The sequence below is a fragment of the Pristiophorus japonicus genome, chromosome 6 (genome assembly GCF_044704955.1).
Source record: "Pristiophorus japonicus isolate sPriJap1 chromosome 6, sPriJap1.hap1, whole genome shotgun sequence".
NCBI classification, from domain to species: Eukaryota; Metazoa; Chordata; class Chondrichthyes; family Pristiophoridae; genus Pristiophorus; species Pristiophorus japonicus.
Window position 1 is genome coordinate 123,528,789 of NC_091982.1, and position 15,534 is coordinate 123,544,322.

The following is a 15,534-nucleotide window of genomic DNA, read 5'->3' on the forward strand; positions in this document are numbered from 1 at the left end:
TTGGGGGAGAAAAAAAACGAGGAAATTCCTCTCCGACCCATGTAGGCGATCAAAACTAGTCCAGGAGATCCCATGAACTCCCTGCAGTACCTACCTTCTGTAAGAGTTCATCTCTGCTGCAGCCAGAATCAAATCCAGCTTTTGCTTGAAGGAATTCAATGAGTCTGCATCCAACACGAGAGGGCAGCTTGTTCCAGAGGTCTAATATTCTCTGGGAAAAGAACCAGCTCCTGACATCTAACCTAGATCTGGCCCGATTCAACTTAAATTTATGCCCCCTGGTCCTGCCTAACTTATTTAGTTGAAATAAACGGTTAACTGGAACACTGTCTGTTCCCTTCATTATCTTATAAATCTCAATCATATTCCATCCCCCCTAAGTCTACACTGTGCTGAGGTATAGAGTCCCAACTCTTTTAACCTATCTTGATAACTAAGGTGCTTTAAACTTGGAATTAGTCTAGTGACCCTCTTCTGCACCCATTCCAGAGCCTCAATATCACCCACCATGTGAGGAGACCAAAACTGGACACAGTATTCCAAGTGAATTAACTAACACTGCTTTATTTAACAACATCTATACTAATACAGTTACTACCATCACCGGGTTGCAATAAAGTAGTTCATTATTTAATATCAATCCAACAATCTAAACCATCACAGGTGGAACAGTAATCAAATGCATCACATGACCCTTGGTGTCGCTGGCTTTAACTCACTAACAGTAAAACGCAATTACGTTCCATGGCCAAGATTACTCCACCGTTTCTTTAAAATTCATGATTGGGATGTGGGCATCGCTGGCAAGGCTGGCCTTTATTGCCCATCCCTAGTTGCCCTTCAGAAGGTGGTGATAGCCGTTCTTTTTGAACCGCTGCAGTGTGTGGTGAAGGAACTCCCACAATGCTGTTCGAGAGGAAGTTCCAGATTTTTGACCCAACGAGCATGCAGGAACATTGATATATTTCCAAGACTGGATGCTTCATGACTTGGAGAGGAATTTGGAGGTGATGGTGTTCCCATGTGCCTGCTCCTCTTGTCCTTCTGTGTGGTGGAGATTGTGGGTTTGGGAGGTGCTGTTGAAGAAGTCTTGGTGAGTTGCTGCAGTGCATCGTGTAGATGGTACACATAGCGCAGATGGTGGAGAGACAAGGTGTTTAATGTGGTGAATGCTGGTCCATTCAAGCAGCATAGCCTGAATGGTGTTGAGCTGTTTGAATGTTGATGCAGCTGCACTTGGTAAACTCCAAGGACAGGACATCATGTCCTAGTATTGTAGTTTACCAAGGCTCCGGCAGGTCTTGCTGACACAGACATTTCTCCGCAAACATGCTCTACAGTAAAAGCTTTTACCGATATATAAAACGGAAAAGAGTGACTAAAGTAAATGTTGGTCCCTTAGAAGATGAGAAGGGGGATTTAATCATGGGAAATGTGGAAATGGCTGAGACCTTAAACAATTATTTTGCTTCGGTCTTCACAGTGGAAGACACAAAAACCATGCCAAAAATTGCTGGTCACGGGAATGTGGGAAGGGAGGATCTTGAGACAATCACTATCACTAGGGGGGTAGTGCTGGATAGGCTAATGGGACTCAAGGTAGACAAGTCCCCAGGTCCGGATGAAATGCATCCCAGGGTATTGAGGGAGATGGCGGAAGTTATAGCGGATGCATTCGTTCTAATCTACCAAAATTCTCTGGACTCTGGGGAGGTACCAGCGGATTGGAAAGCAGCTAATGTAACGCCTCTGTTTAAAAAAGGAGGCAGGTAACTATAGGTCAGTTAGTTTAACATCTGTAGTGGGGAAAATGCTTGAAGCTATCATGAAGGAAGAAATAGCGGGACATCTCGATAGGAATAGTGCAATCAAGCAGACGCAACATGGATTCATGAAGGGGAAATCATGTTTAACTAATTTACTGGAATTCTTTGAGGATATAACGAGCATGGTGGATAGAGGTGTACCGATGGATGTGGTGTATTTAGATTTCCAAAAGGCATTCGATAAGATGCCACACAAAAGATTACTGCAGAAGATAAAGCTACGTGGAGTCAGAGGAAATTTATTAGCATGGATAGAGAATTGGCTGGCTAACAGAAAGCAGAGAGTCGGTATAAATGGGTCGTTTTCGGGTTGGAAATCGGTGGTTAGTGGTGTGCCACAGGGATCGGTGCTGGGACCACAACTGTTTACAATATACGTCGATGACCTGGAAGAGAGGACAGAGTGCAGTGTAATAAAATTTGCAGATAACACAAAGATTAGTGGGAAAGCGGGTTGTGTAGAGGACACAGAGAGGCTGCAAAGAGATTTAGATAGGTTAAGCGAATGAGCTAAGGTTTGGCAGATGGAATACAATGTCGGAAAATGTGAGGTCATCCACCTTGGGGAAAAAAAACAGTAAAAGGGAATATTATTTGAATGGGGAGAAATTACAACATGCTGCAGTGCAGAGGGACCTGGGGGTCCTTGTGCATGAATCCCAAAAAGTTAGTTTGCAGGTGCAGCAGGTAATCAGGAAGGTGAATGGAATGTTGGCCTTCATTGCGAGAGGGATGGAGTACAAAAGCAGGGAGGTCTTGCTGAAAGTGTACAGGGTATTGGTGAGGCCGCACCTGGAGTACTGCATGCACTTTTGGTCACCTTACTTAAGGAAGGATATACTAGCTTTGGAGGGGGTACAGAGACGATTCACTAGGCTGATTCCAGAGATGAGGGGGTTACCTTATGATGATAGATTGAGTAGACTGGGTCTTTACTCGTTGGAGTTCAGAAGGATGAGAGGTGATCTTATAGAAACATTTAAAATAATGAAAGGGACAGACAAGATAGAGGCAGAGAGGTTGTTTCCACTGGTCGGGGAGACTAGAACTAGGGGGCACAGCCTCAAAATACGGGGGAGCCAATTTAAAACCAAGTTGAGAAGGAATTTCTTCTCCCAGAGGGTTGTGAATCTGTGGAATTCTCTGCCCAAGGAAGCAGTTGAGGCTAGCTCATTGAATGTATTCAAATCACAGATAGATAGATTTTTAACCAATAAGGGAATTAAAGGTTACGAGGAGCGGGCGGGTAAATGGAGCTGAGTCCACGGCCAGATCAGCCATGATCGTGTTGAATGGCGGAGCAGGCTCGAGGGGCTAGATGGCCTACTCCTGTTCCTAATTCTTATGTTCTTATGTTCTTATGTTTTATGCCAAGACCTTCATGCACTCTAATGTTAGCCAAGCTGTCAGTTCAGTGTCCTTTAGGGTGGATTTTCTGGTGATGTGCGGAGAGGCGGCAATGGTGGCAATGCGGTGTTAAGGGCGACCGGACAGCTTCCAGGGCCCCACAGGGGGTTTTGGGGCCGGTTTTGCGGAGACACAGCCACCAATGTTAGAGCGATTAAAATCAGGGTTGTGCAAGAAGGCAGAATTAGAGGAAGGTTTGTGGGGCTGGAGGAGGCAACAGAGATATAGAGGGACAAGGTCATGGAAGGATTTGAAAACAAGAATAAGAATTTTTAAATCGAGGCATTGCTTAACTGGGAGCAAATGTCATCATCATCATCGGCAGTCCCTCGGAATCGAGGAAGACTTGCTTCCACTCTTAAAATGAGTCCTTAGGTGGCTGAACAATCCAATATGGGAATTACAGTCTCTGTCACAGGTGGGACAGCTAGTCGTTGTGGAAAGGGGTGGGTGGGACAGATTTGCCGCGCGCTCTTTCCGCTGCCTGCGCTTGATTTGTGCATGCTCTTGGCGATGAGACGCGAGGTGCTCAGTGCCCTCCCGGATGCACTTCCTCCACTTAGGGCGGTCTTTGGCCAGGGACTTCCAGGTGTCAGTGGGGATGTTGCACTTTATCTGGGAAGCTTTGAGGGTGTCCTTGTTACGTTTCCTTTGCCTCGTTTGCCGTGAAGGAGTTCCAAGTAGAGCACTTGCTTTGGGAGTCTCGTGTCTGGCATACGGACAATGTGGCCTGCCCAACGGAGCTGATCAAGTGTGGTCAGTGCTTTAATGCTGGGGATGTTGGCCTGGTCAAGGCTGCTAATGTTGGTGCGTCTGTCCTCCCAGGGGATTTGTAGGGTCTTGCGGAGACAACATTGGTGGTATTTCTCCAGCGACTTGAGGTGTCTGCTGTATATGGTCCATGTCTCTGAGCCATATAGGAAGGCGGGTATTCATACAGCCCTGTAGACCATGAGCTTGGTGGCAGGTTTGAGGGCCTGGTCTTCAAACACTCTTTTCCTCAGGCGGCCGAAGGCTGCACTGACGCACTGGAGGCAGTGTTGAATCTCGTCATCAAAGTCTACTCTTGTTGATAAGAGGCTCCCGAGGTATGGAAAATGGTCCACGTTGACTGGAGGGCAGGACTGAGCAGAGTGGAAATGCTTGAATGGGACTTGGTGCAAGTTAGGATATGGCCAGCAGAGATTTGGATGAGCTTAAGGTTATGGAAGATGGGAGGCCAGCCAAGAATGCATTGGAATAGTCAAGTCTAGAGTTAACAAAGGCATGGGTGAGGGTTTCAGCAGCAGAAGAGCTGAGGTAGCCGCAAAGTTGGGCAATGTTACGGAGCTATAAATAGGCAGTCTTATTGATGGTTTCAGACATGTGGTCGGAAGCTCACCTCTGAGTTAAATATATCAACAAAGTTGCGAACATTCTGGTTCAGCTCAGACAGTTGCCAGGGATAGAGTCACTGGCTAAGAAACGCAATTCGTGGTGGGGGCTGAAGACAATGGCTTCGGTCTTCCCACTATTTAGTTGAAGGAAATTTCTGCTCCTCCAGTACTGCACGACCAGCAGTCAGACAATTTAGAGACAGTGGAATGTTTGAGAGCACCTTGGGATGTTTTACTACATTAAAGGTGCTATATAAATACATTGTTGTTGTTGTCGAGGCTCAGGCCACCATCTTGACCACCTGACAAATAGTAGCACAATGCTGGAAGTGGTTTAATGGCCTCACGAGAAGTCTCAAGTACCCAGGTACCCATGGGACCAGTGTCATAGAATCATAGACATTTACATCATGGAAGAAGACCATTTTGGCCCATCCTGTCCATGCCGGCTGACCAATAATGTCCTGCCAAATCAAATAACTAAGGCTGTGGATAGGGCTTTAAACTAAATAGTCGGGGGGCAGGGTTCCGGTGAGGGGAAATTTAAAAAGTCAAACAGAAAGGATAAGGCTAGTGATAGGGCCTTGGTGAGCCCACACCTTGAATATTGTGTGCAGTTTTGGTCTCCTAATCTGAGGAAGGACATTCTTGCTATTGAGATAGTGCAGCGAAGGTTCACCAGACTGATTCCCAGGATGGCAGGACTGACATACGCAGAAAGACTGGATCGACTAGGCTTATATTCACTGGAATTTAGAAGAATGAGAGGGGATCTCATAGAATCATATAAAATTCTGACAGGATTGGACAGGTTAGTTGCAGGAAGAATGTTCCCGATGTTGGGGAAGTCAAGAACGAGGGGTCACAATCTAAGGATAAGGGGTAAGCCATATAGGACCGAGATGAGGAGAAACGTTTTCACCCAGAGAGTTGTGAACCTGTGGAATTCTCTACCACAGAAAGTTGTTGAGTCCAGTTTGTTGGATATATTCAAAAGGGAGTTAAATGTGGCCCTTATGGCTAAAGGGATCAAGGGATATGGATAGAAGGCAGGAGTGGGGTACTGAAGTTGCATGATCAGCCATGATCATATTAAATGATGGTGTAGGCTCGAATGGCCGAATGCCCTGCTCCTGCACCTATTTTCTATGTTTCTATGTTAACCAGTGTGTGACGGGAAGGGACAGAGCGTATAAACATAAGAGTGCACCAGCAATTAGAGTCAGCAGGGAAAAATGGTAAAAAGAATAAATTAAAGTCTCTTTATCTGAATGCATGCAGCATTCATAACAAGATAAATGAGTTGACAGCTCACATAGAAATGAATGAGTATGATCTGATTGCCATTACAGAGACGTGGTTGTATGGTGACCAAGGCTGAGAATGAAATATTCTGGGGTATTTGACATTTTGGAAAGATAGGCAGAAAGGAAAAGGAGGTGGGGTAGCTCTGTTCATAAAGGATGAGATCAGTGCAGTAGTGAGAAATGATATTGGCTCAGAAGATAAAGATGTAGAATCAGTTTGGGTGGAGAAAAGAAATAATAAGGGGAAGAAGTCACTGGTGGGAGTAGTCTATAGCCCTCCTAACAGTAGCTACACTGAGGATAGAGTATAAATCAAAGGATAATGGGGGCTGGTAAGAGAGGTACTGCACTGATCATGGCAATTTTAACCTTCATATAGATTGGATAAATCAAATTAGAAAAGGTAGCCTTGAGGATGAGTGTATTTAGGATGGTTGCTTAGAGCAATACGTGTGGATCCAAACAGGGAGTAGGCTATTTTAGAACTGGTAATGTGTAATGAGATAGGATTAATTAATGATCTCATGGAAAAGGTTGCTCTGGGAAAGAATGTTCATAGCATTTTATAATTTCAAATTCAATTTGAGGGTGAGAAACTTGGGTCTAAAACTAGTGTCCTCAACTTCAATAAAGGCAACTACAAAGGTATGAAGACAGAGTTGGCTAAAGTGGACTGGGAAAATAGACTAAAGGGTACGAAGGTAAATAAACAGTGGCAGACATTTAAGAAGATATTTCATAACTCTCAGCAAAGATATATTCCAGTGGGAAAGAAAGAATATACGAGAAGGATGAACCATCCGTGGTTCACTAAGGAAGTTACGGATGGTATCAAATTGAAAGAAAATGCATACAAAGTTGTAAAGATTAGTGGTAGGCCAGAGAATTGGAAAATGTTTAGAAATCAGCAAAGGATGACTAAAACAATAATAAAGAGGGAGAAGATAGATTATAAGAGTAAACTAACAGGACATAGAAAAACAGACAGTAAGAGCTTCTACAGGTATATGACAATGAAGAGAGTACCTAAAGTAAACAGTGATCCCTTAGAGGATGAGACTTGGAAATTAATAATGGGAAAGACTTGAACAAACATTTTCTATAGGTCTTCATGGTAGAACACAGTAAAAACATCCCAATAATAATAGATAATCAAGGGGCTGTAGGGAGGGAGGAACTTAAAACACTCATTCTCACTGGAGAAAAAGTACTAGACAAACGAATGGGACGAAAGGTGAACAATTCTCCAGGACCTGCATCTTAGGGTCTTACAAGTAGTGGATGCATTGGTTGTAATCTACCAAAATTCCCTGGATTCTGGAGAGGTCCCAGCAGATTGGAAAACTGCAAATGTAAAAATGTAACGCCCCTGTTCAAGAAAGGACAGAATAGAAAGCAGGAAACTATGGACCAGTTAGCCTAACATCTGTCATTGGGAAAATGCTGGAAGCAGCAGCAGGACATTTAGAAAATCATAATACAATCAAGCAAAATCAACATGGTTTTATGAAAGGGAAATCATGTTTGACAAATTTACTTGAGTTCTTTGAGGATGTAATGAGCAGGGTCGATAAAGGGGAACCAGTGGATATGGTGTATTTGGATTTCCAGAATGTATTCGATAAGGTGACACATAAAAGGTTACTGCACAAGATAAAAGCTCACGGGGTTAGGGGTAATATATTAGCATGGATAGCGTGGCTAACTAATAGAAAACAGAGTCGGGATAATTGGATAATTTTCAGGTTGCAAAGTGTAATTAGTGGGGTGCCACAGGGATCAGTGCTGGGGCCTCAACAGCAGTAGGCCATATGGCCCCTCGATCTTGCTCCGCCATTCAATAAAATTATGGCTGATCCGATCATGGACTCAGCTCCACTTGCCCTCCCGTTCCACACATACCCTTATCATTTAAGAAACTGTCTATTTCTGTCTTAAATTTATTCAATATCCCAGCTTCCACAGCTCTCTGATGCAGCGAATTCCACAGATTTACAACCCTCTGAGAGAAGAAATTTCTTCTCATCTCAGTTTTAAATGGGTGGCCCCTTATTCTAAGATCATGCCCTCTAGTTCTAGTCTCCCCCACCAGTGGAAACATTCTTTCTGCATGCACCTTGTCAAGCCCCCTCATAATCTTACACATTTCGATAAGATCACCTCTCTGAATTCTTCTGAATTCCAATGTGTAGAGGCCCAAACTACTCAACATTTCCACATAAGTCAACCCCCTCATCTCCGGAATCAACCAAGTGAACCTTCTCTGAACTGCCTCCAAAGCAAGTATATCCTTTCATAAATATGGAAATCAAAACGGCATGCAGTATTCCAGGTGTGGCCTCACCAATACCTTATATAGCTGTAGCAAGATTTCTCTGCTTTTATACTCCATCCCCTTTACAATAAAGGCCAAGATACCATTGTCCTTCCTGTTCACTTGCTGTACCTGCATACTATTCTTTTGCGTTTCATACCCAAGTCCTGCTGTACTGCGGTACTTTTCAATCTTTCTCCATTTAAATAATAACTTGCTCTTTGATTTTTTTTTTGCCAAAGTGCATGACCTCATGCTTTCCAACATTATACTCCATCTGCCAAATTTTTGCCCACTCACTTAGCCTGTCTATGCCCTTTTGCAGATTTTTTGTGTCCTCCTCACACATTGCTTTTCTTCCCATCTTTGTATCAACAGCAAACTTGGCTACGTTACACTCAGTCCCTTCTTCAAAGTCGTTAATATAGATTGTAAATAGTTGGGGTCCCAGCACTGATCCCTATGGCACCCCACTAGTTACTGGTTGCCAACCAGAGAATGAACCATTTATCCCGACTCTCTGTTTTCTGTTAGTTAGCCAATCCTCTATCCATGCTAATATATTACCCCAAACTCTGTGAACTTTTTATCTTGTGCAGTAACATTTCATGTAGCACCTTGTCAAATGCCTTCTGGAAGTCCAAATACACCACATCCACAGGTTCCCCTTTATCCACCCTGTTCGTTACATCCTCAAAGAATTCCAGCAAATTTGTCAAATATGACTTCCCCTTCATAAATCCATGCTGACTCTGCCTGACCGAATTTTGCTTTTCCAAATGTCCTGCTACTGCTTCTTTAATAATGGACTCCAGCATTTGCTAACTGGTCTGTAGTTTCCTGCCTTTTGTCTACCTCCTTTTTGAAAAAGTCGGAAAAAAATTTTTTTTTTTAATAAACATAAATAAATTTAATTTAAATTAATAAAAATATGTGGTGTAGTTTTTCTATTTTTTTATTTGTGTTTTGGGTGTTTGCGGGGGTTTCTCAATCATAATAATGGGAACTACAACTTACGGAGTTCCCATTATTATGGATGAGTATATACTTTACCGGGATTGGCTGCCCAGAGCCATGTGACTGCAGCTCCAGCCCTGCACACGTCCCGATGTGCACACGCTCCGAATCGCAGTGAGTGAATGCATCAGGACCGGGATCTCATGGGCGCAGCATGTTCAGGTAAGTGCGCATCTTTTTAAACTGTTTTACCCTAACGACCGCAGGAAGCAGCCGACCGGGATTTCTCGGCCAATGTTGACTCTCTTTGTCAACATTCAGCTAAGTGTAAACGTGTGACAGGTCAAGCTTAGAGAAAACTTTTGACCCAGTGAGTGCTGCATACGTATCTTGTGATGTAGGTAATGGTTTCTGCTCATCCTTAACGGTTTGGTTGACAGTCACTTTGTCGTCACCACACCAGAGTACAGTTTTGCCTGCTTTGGGCATTACCACAATCGGGTTAACCCATTCACCTCTGTCAGTTTTTATTTGCACTCAGTTCTCTCTGAGCTCTGCCAGCTCGTCCTTCACCTGACCTTTCAACACATAGGGGACTGGCCTTGCCTTACAATAGACAGGCTTCATGTTGGACTTGATGCGGATATACGCGTCATACCCAGTGATGCCCTCATACTGTCAGTGAACATGCTCTCGTACTTGTTCAGCATTGTGTCGAGTCGCTTCTTTGACGCATCTACACTGAAGATGTTTTTCCAGTCTAGTTTTCACTTTCTCAACCAGTTTTTGCCCATGACAGTTGGCCTGTTGTAGTTCGCTACAATAAGCAGCTTTCCTGACTGCCCATTGTGTTGAACTGTACATTCCATTTGTCCACATGTCTCTCGGATTTCTCTGGAGTAGGTTTTTAATTCTACAGTACCCTTTTTAAGCGGTATTTGATTAAACTTACTCTCATATGTGCTCTTACTCATGATAGAGCAGTCCGCCATGTCGATACACATGTCAATATATTGTTCGTTGATCAAAAGTTATGTATGGAAGTTTTTCTCATGACTGTTGGCATTGACACTAGTGGAATAGATACTGAAGCGATGAGAGTCTGGGCCTTACACTAAACATCCATAAATCAAAGATCATCTACCAACCTGCCCCCGCCACACAGTACTGCAGCCCGATTATCTAGATCCATGACGAGGCCTTGGACATGGACCATTTTCCATACCTCAGGAGCCTACTGTCAACAAGGGCCGATGCAGATGATGAAGTCCAACACCACCTTCAGTGTGTCAGTACAGCCTTCGGTCACCTGAGGAAGAGGGTGTTTAACATGGTGGATGCCGGGCTATTCAAGCAGCATGGCCTGGATGGTGTTGAGCTGTTTGAGTGTTGGTGCAGCTGCACTTGGTAAGCTCCAAGGCTGGGACATCAAGTAGGGGAGGGGCGAGGCCATGGAGGGATTTGAAAACAAGGATGAGAATTTTAAAAAGAAGCATTGCTCAACTGGGAGCCAACGTAGGTCAGCAAGCACAGGTGTGATGGGTGAACGGGGCTTGATTCAAAATAGGATATGGACAGCAGAGTTTTGGATGACCTCAAGTTAATGGAGGGTGGAGGATTGGAGGCCAGACAGGTGTGCATTGGAATAGTCAGGTCTAGAGATAACAATGGCTTGGGTGAGGGTTTCAGCAGCGGATGAGCTGAGGCAGGGATGGAGTTGGACAATGTTACCGAGATGGAAGTAGTTGGTCTGAGTGATGGTGTAGATCTGTGGTCAGAAGCTCCTCGGGGTCAAATACAACTGCAAAGTTGTGAACAGTTGCCAGGGAGAGGGATGGAGTCGATGGCTGGGGAACACAATTTGTGGTGGGGACAGAAGACAATGCCTTCGGTCTTCCCAATATTTACTTGCAGGAAATTTCTGTTCAACCAGTACTGGGTGTCGGACAAGCAACATGACCATTTGAAGACAGTGGAGGGATCAAGAATGCCTTGGGATGTTTTACTACATGGTACTCTCTACCAACTGGCTTTTACACTTCTTGAATGCTGTGCCGCATTCTTCTGACCACTTCCAATGGATCTGTTTTTTCAATAGGTCAGCAAAATTTGGAAGGAACTTCCCATAATAGTTCAAAAGACCCAAAAATGATCAAAGTTCAGTGACATTCTTGGGAGTGGGGGCATTTCTGATTGCATTCAGCTTTCCCTTGGTTGGATGTAAACCATCTTTGTCTACTCTGTACCCTAAGTACTCCACTGAGTTAGAAAAATTGAAACATAGAAAATAGGTGCAGGAGTAGGTCATTCGGCCCTACGAGCCTGCACCACCATTCAATAAGATCATGGCTGTTCATTCAACCTCAGTACCCCTTTCCTGCTTTCTCTGCATACCCCTTGATCCCTGTAGCTGCAAGGGCCATATCTAAGTCCCTTTTGAATATATCTAACGAACTGGCCTCAACAACTTCCTGCGGTAGAGAATTCCACAGTGAAGAGGTTCCTCCTCATCTCAGTCCTAAATGGCTTACCACTTATCCTTAGACTGGGACACTTGCTTCTGGACTTCCCCAACATTGGGAACATTCTTCCTGCCTCTAACCTGTCCAATCCCGTCAGAATTTTATATGTTTCTATGAGAGCCCCTCTCATTCTTCTAAACTCCAGTGAATACAAGCCCAGTCAATCCAGTTGACCTCATATGTTAATCCTGCCATCCGTGGAATCAGTGTGGTGAACCTTTGCTGCACTCCCTCAATAGCAAGAATGTTCTTCCTCAGATTAGGAGACCAAAACTGAACACAATATTCAAGGTGTGGCCTCACCAAGGCTCTGTACAAGTGCAGTAAGACCTCACTGCTCCTATACTCAAATCATCCAGCTATGAAGGCCAACATTCCATTTGCCTTCTTCATCGCCTGCTGTACCTGCTTGTTAACTTTCAATGACTGATGTACCATGACACCCAGGTCTCGTTGCACCTCCCCTTTGCCTAATCTGTCACCATTCAGATAATATTCTGCCTTCCTCTTTTTGCCACCAAAGTGGATAACCTCACATTTATCCATATTATATTGCATCTGTCATGCATTTGTCCACTCACTTAAACTGTCCAAGTCACCCTGCAGCATCTTAACATCCTCCTCACAGCTCACACCACCACCCAGCTTAGTGTCATCTGCAAACTTGGAGATATTACATTTAATTCCTTCATCTAATTCATTAATGTATATTGTAAATAGCTGGGGTCCCAGCACTGATGCCTGTGGTGCCCCACTAGTCACTGCCCACCATTCTGAATAGGACCCATTTATTTCGACTCTCTGCTTCCTGTCTGCCAACCAGTTCTCTATCCCCAATAACATGTGCTTTAATTTTGCACACTAATCTCTTGTGCGGAACCTTGTCAAAAGCCTTTTGAAAGTCCAAATACACCACATCCATTGGTTCTCCCTTGTTCACTCGACTAGTTACATCCTCAAAAAATTCTAGAAGATTTGTCGAGCATGACTTCCACTTCAGAAATCCATGTTGACTTGGACCGATCCTGTCACTGCTTTCCAAATGTGTTACTATTACGTCTTTAATAATTGATTCGAACATTTTCCGCACTATTGATGTCAGGCTAACCGGTCTATAATTCCCTGTTTTCTCTCCCTCCTTTTTTAAAAAGTGGGGTTACATTAACTATCCTCCAGACCATAGGAACTGATCCAGATTTAATAGAATGTTGGAAAATGATCACCAATGCATCCACTATTTCTACGGCCACTTCCTTAAGTATTCTGGGATGCAGCCTATCAGGCCCTGGGGATTTATCGTCCTTCAATCCCATCAATGTCCCGAACACAATTTGCTGACTAATAAGGATTCCCTTTAGTTCCTCCTTCTCGCTAGACCCTCGGACCCGGAAGGTTATTTGTGTTTTCCTTAGTGAAGACAGAATCAAAGTATTTGTTCAATTAGTCTGCCATTTCTTTGTTCCCCATTATAAATTCACCTGACTATGACTGCAAGGGACCTACATTTGTCTTCACTAACCTTTTTCTCTTCACATACCTATAGAATCTTTTGCAGTCAGTTTTTATGTTCCCTGCAAGCTTCCTCTCATACTCTATTTTCCCCCTCCTAATTAAAACCTTTGTCCTCCTCTGCTGAATTCTAAATCTTTCCCAGTCCTCAGGTTTGCTACTTTTTCTGCCTAATTTATATGCCTCTTCCTTGGATTTAACACTATCCCTAATTTCCCTTGTTAGCCACGGTTGAGCCACTTTCCAAGTTTTATTTTTACTCCAGACAGATGTACAATTGTTGAAGATCATCCATGTGATCTATAAATGTTTTCCATTGCCTATCCACCGTCAATGCTTTAAGTATCATTTGCCAGTCTATCCTAGCCAATTCACATCTTATACCATCGAAGTTACCTTTCCTTAATTCAGGACCCCAGTCTCTGAGTTAACTGTTTCACTCTCCATCTTAATAAAGAATTCTACCATATTATGGTCACTCTTCCCCAAGGGGCCTCGTACAACAAGATTGCTAATTAGTCCTCTCTCATTACACAACACCCAGTCTATGATGGCCAGCTCTCTAGCTGGTTCCTCGACATATTGGTCTGGAAAACCATCCCTAATACATACCAGGAAATCCTCCTCCACTGTATTGTTACCAGTTTGGTTAGCCCAATCTATATATAGATTAAAGTCACCCATGATAACTGCTGTACCTTTATTGCACGCATCCCTTATTTCTTGTTTGATGCCATCCCCAACCTCACTACTACTGTTTGGTGGTCTGTATACAACTCCCACAAGCATTTTCTGCCCTTTAGTATTCCGCAGCTCTACCCATACAGATTCCACATCATCCAAACTAATGTCCTTCCTTACTACTGCATTAATTTCCTCTTTAACAAGCTATGCTACCCCACCTCCTTTTCCTTTATGTCTATCCTTCCTGAATTTTGAATAGCCCTAGATGTTGAGTTCCCAGCCTTGGTCAACCTGGAGCCATGTCTCCATAATCCCAATTATATCATATTCGTTAATAGTTGCCTGCACAGTTAATTCATCCACCTTATTACGAATACTCCTTGCATTGAGGCACAGAGCTTGTATTTTTTAACACTTTTTAACACTCTTTGTTCCTTTAGAATTTAGCTGTAATGTGGCCCTTTTTGATTTTTGCCTTGCATAGCTCTGCCCACTTTTACTTTTCTCCTTTCTATCATCTGCTTCTGCACCCATTTTACTTCCCTCTGTCTCCCTGCTTAGATTCCCATCCCCCTGCCATATTAGTTTAACCCCTCCCCAACAGCACGAGAAAACACTCCCCCTCGGACATCGGTCCTGCCCAGTTGCAGAACATCCGTTTTGTACTGGTCCCACCTCCCACAGAACCTGTTCCAATGTCCCAGGAATTTGAATCCCTCCCTGTTGCACATTCCTCACACCACATATTCATCTCAACTACCCTATTATTTCTACTCTGACTAGCACGTGGCACTGGTAGCAATCCTGAGGTCCTACTTTTTTATTTAATTCCTAGCTCCCTAAATTCATCTTGTAGGACCTCATCCCATTTTTTACCTATATTGTTGGTCCCTATTTGCACCACGACAACTGTCTGTTCACCCTCCCCCTCCAGAATGCCCTGCAGCCGCTCCGAGACATCCTTGACCCTTGCACCAGGGAGGCAACATGCCATCCTGGTGTCTCGGTTGTGACCACAGAAACACCTATCTATTCCCCTTACAATAGAATCCCCTACCACTATAGCTCTCCCACTCTTTTTCCTCCCCTCCCGTGCAGCAGAGCCACCCCTGGTGCCATGGACTTGGCTGCTGCTGCCTTTCCCTGATGAGCCATCTCCCCCAACAGCAGCCAAGGTGGTATATCTGTTTTGGAGGGAGATGACCACAGAGGACCCCTGCACTACCTTCCTTCCACTGCTCTGCCTGATGGTCACCCATTCCCTATCTGCCTGTGTAAGCTCTACCTGCGGTGTGACCAACTCACTAAACGTACTATTCATGACATCCTCAGCATCGCGGATGCTCCAGAGTGAATCCATGCACAGCTCCAGTGTGAAATAACTTTACACTTGCGAGCAGTCACTTGTACTCTGTACTTCTCTAGCCGTTTGAGGACTTCATTCAATACGTTATAATATTGCCTGTTCGGTGCTGAAATTAGTATGTCATCTAAATAACATACTACCCCTTCAATTCCTTGCAAAATCTGGTTCATCACCCCTTGGAATATAGCGGGGACGGAAGACATGCCAAATGGTAGCCTATTAAATTGATATGAGGCCCAGATGAATATTTATAGTCAAGCATGACT